Below are 3,823 nucleotides of genomic sequence, written 5' to 3' on the forward strand. Positions count from 1 at the left end.
TTCCTCTGAAGTTGGGAATGAAAACCCAATATAGCAGATGGGACTGGCTCATTGCTTGCATGATCTTTGGCTACTCGCTCCCTCTTATTTCTACTTGTCTGGTGGTCCATATTGAGATTTCCTAACATTTCATGAAGAGTGCTTCCTGGTATTAAATGTTCATTGCTTTGTGAGCCCGGAAAGTTGCACTTAGTCTTTAGATAAAACATGAACTACACACGGATACAGTGAAAATGAAAGCACTGACTAGGTCTAGGGTGTACTTTCATCTCTGCCAGTTATGTTTCATTTGATCAATAAACTTAGCATTTTATTTCCCTTTAACCATGATAGTTTCCCTAGAAACGTAGCTTCATTGCGTTCAATTCTTGAATCAAAAGCATTCTGATTTGCTTTCTCAGTGAGTTCTGAAAGAATGGAAGCCTAATCTATAAGAAAAAAAAAAATCCAAAACTTGGCTCTCCCGAAGTGCTCTTGTATTGACTTATGTAACTGTCAGTCACACTTCATTGGCACTCGCAATGCTAATGAGAAATCAAAATCATACACATATCCCCAAAGGATCTGTTAGCTTCTCTCAGAGAAACAGGGGTCTCTTCACCATACATCAGTCTTCTCTTGCTGACCATCTCAAAGAGTATTGGTCCCCAAAGGACAGAGCATAAGAATGCTGCTAGCCCATCAATAAAATCAACTGTGTTCCTTTTAGCTCCATCTGTAGAACTGAACTGATTTATAGATAGGCACTCACAGAGAAAGAGAAGAACTGTTTGAAATACTGGGCTGATTAGCATGAGCTTATGGGTAAGACCCTGGGGGTGGGGAGGAGGACTTACACTCCACTGAGAGCTAGTTGTCTGCACTGCACTCACTGTGTGACTCACTTGCTATGTCTAAAAGGGTCCACGAGTCTTGTTTATTCTCTTAATTAAACAGATACAAAAATTTACACACAGTGGACAGACTGTTCAAATGACAAAGCACATGTCAGACTATTTATTCATAAAAAGCTTAAAATGGCTAATATGCATATTTAGCCATCAAAGAACAAAAGTAAAATGAGAAACATGCTAACAATTAAGATATTTTTAAGGGACTAGAGCGATGGCACAGCAGTTAAGAGTACTTGCTACTCTTACAGAAGCAGAGTTCAGATGACAGCAGCCACATGGAGAGCCTCAGAGCAGCCTATAAGTCCAACGCCAAGGGATCAAATGCTTTTTTCAGGCACCCATATCCACATATACCTACCTGACACATATGTATACATAGAAATGAAGCTAAACCCTAAAATAGAATATTTTTAAGTCAAAATGATGGGGGGCATAGCTTAATGTGATAGAACTTATTAGCATGTACAAGGCCCTGGGTTGAATTCCTAGCCCGACAAATAATAACATGAATGAATGAATGAATGAATGAATGAATACAAAACAGAATGATCAATGTCATGATAAGCAATGATAGACATATATGAACGTTACTGAATTGGATAAAGATTGAGAATTAGCAAAGTTTACAGTGTAAACTCTGCACCTATTTGTATAGTAAAAATTTTAAAGTTATGTACATGTGTGTGAGAGTGAAGATGCCTGTAGAAGACCAGAGGCATCAGATCCCCCCGACGTTGGATTTATAGGTGGTTTTGAACTGCTTGACATGAGTGCTGAGAACTAAATTCCAGTCTGTATAAGAGGAAATACATCCTTCACTTACCTAGAATGGCACTTGCAATAATGCATTAAATAGTGACAATAGTCATGTTACAAAATCTTTGGTGACTAGAGAGGCTTGAAGGTACATATCTTTAATCCCTTATGCTTACTGTCCCCTAAGGATATTCTATTTCTTAAAGTCTCTGGACATGTCATCAGCTAAGAGAATGTGATTAAGTGAAAACATGCTGAAGTGTATGGGGTGTGACTCCTAACTACACAAAAAGTTTTAAAATGAAAGTCATTCCCAAACTACCCTTCATGTCCTATTTGGCTGTTTGAATAATTAATTGCTAAACATTAAAGCAAACTAAACTATCTTCTAAGTAGATGTAATCGGTTTATGTTTTCTAGCAGTTTTCTATAATTTTTAATATGATGTTACTTTTATGTACCTATTTCTTAATAATATGTGTGTATCCGTGTGTGGGTATGTACACATGTGCCAGTGCCTGCATAAGCCAGAGGCATCCATTTCCCTGGAGTTGGAGTTGTTACAGGTGTTGGTGAAACACCCAAGGTAGGTGCTAGGACCCAAACCTGGATTCTCTGCGATAGCCCCAAGTGCTTTTAACCACTGAGCCATCTCTCCAGCCCTCTTGGGTATGATATTTCTAACCTGAAGATATATTATTTAGTCTATTTCTTTTCCAGAGAATTACAAGCCAGCTTTTCTAAAATTACTCTGCATAGATAGCAACATTTTTTTAGAATTTATTTTTACTTTTATGTATATAGTTTTTTTTTCATGCATGTAGGTCTATGCAACACATTTGTGCAGTGCTCTTAGAAGCTGGAAGAGGGTATTGAACCCCTAGAACTGGAGTTATACACTGTGAACTGTCATGTGAGTGCTGAGAATCTAATTCTAGTCATCTGGAAGAGCCATCAGCGTTCTTTACCACTGAGCCACCCCTTCCTTAGGAAGAACATGAAATTCTAATAGTCTCAAGACACAAGCCAGAAATGACTGCCATCATTTCCTTTACTTACTAGTTCAAAGTCTAATTCTATAAATTTAACATGTTATTAATCAAAACTCTTTAAGTTAAATTAGTTGCAATTCATGAGTATATTTATTATTTTTCAGAAAAGGATTTATTTAAAACACTCAAGGAACTGCCAATAGGAAACTAGAAGAGGACCCTCAGACTGGGTCAAATAATGGCCATTTTCTCCCTGACAAAACAAGGGAGAAGGTGTCACCTACAAAAATAAGAAAAACTTCATGAATTTGCATGTCTTTTATGTGCAGGGTCCATGCCAATCCTCTCTGCATCATTCTGATTTTTATGTGTATTTTCAAAAACCTGAACTAGAGTTAGCTCAGTCAATGGGAGTACTTGCTTTGCAAGCCTGAGGACCTGACTTAGATTCCCAGAACAAGTATAAAGAACTTTGGTGTGTAATCCACAGCACTGGGAAGGTGGAGACCAGAGAGATCCCTGGAGCTTGCTAGCCAGCCATTTTAGCACACTTGGTGAGTTTCAGGCATAGGAGAGATGCTGGCTCAGAACACAACAAAATGGTGGGCAGCACCTAAAAATCAACCAAGAAGGTTGTCATCTGGCCAACACACACACACACACATACACGGAGTAGGTGGAGCCCATGAGGCTGCTTCAGGTATCAATTCTGAGATACTAACCCCTTGGGTTTTTGTTGTTGTTTTTTGGGGGGGGGTATTTTATTTTATAATATTTATTATTAGTAGTAGTAGTAGTAGTAGCAGCAGCAGCAGCAACAGCAGTATTTAAGAAAGGGACACTAATGGATCTGAAACTAACCAAGTAGGCTAGGCTGACTAGCCAAGAGTCCCTGCTCTTCCTGGCCAGTGCTGTGATCACATGCATAGGCAACTATGCCTAACGTTTTTCTATCTAGGTTCTAGAGATATAACACAAGTCTTCATGATTACAGATCAAGTGTTTTACCAACTGCACTATCTCCCCAGGCCAGACTCTGAATTTCTAACAAGTTTTCAGGTGATTTTACTGGGGATGGTCCATGAACCTCTAGTAGCTATAGTACATACCAGTTTGAGGTGCAGAGGGATTTTGGAGAATTCATTGAATACGTAAGTCTCAAGAAGAAAAAGGTAGCTGTTT

General features: G+C 38.7%; 1 pseudogene; it reads right to left on the reverse strand.

Moving 5' to 3' along the window:
* Nucleotides 1-2,925: 2,925 nt before the first annotated feature.
* On the reverse strand, nt 2,926-3,025 carry LOC115064853 (annotated as a pseudogene).
* Between the last annotated feature and the right edge of the window lie 798 nt (nt 3,026-3,823).

The sequence above is a fragment of the Mus pahari genome, chromosome 10 (assembly GCF_900095145.1).
Source record: "Mus pahari chromosome 10, PAHARI_EIJ_v1.1, whole genome shotgun sequence".
Lineage (NCBI taxonomy): Eukaryota > Metazoa > Chordata > Mammalia > Rodentia > Muridae > Mus > Mus pahari.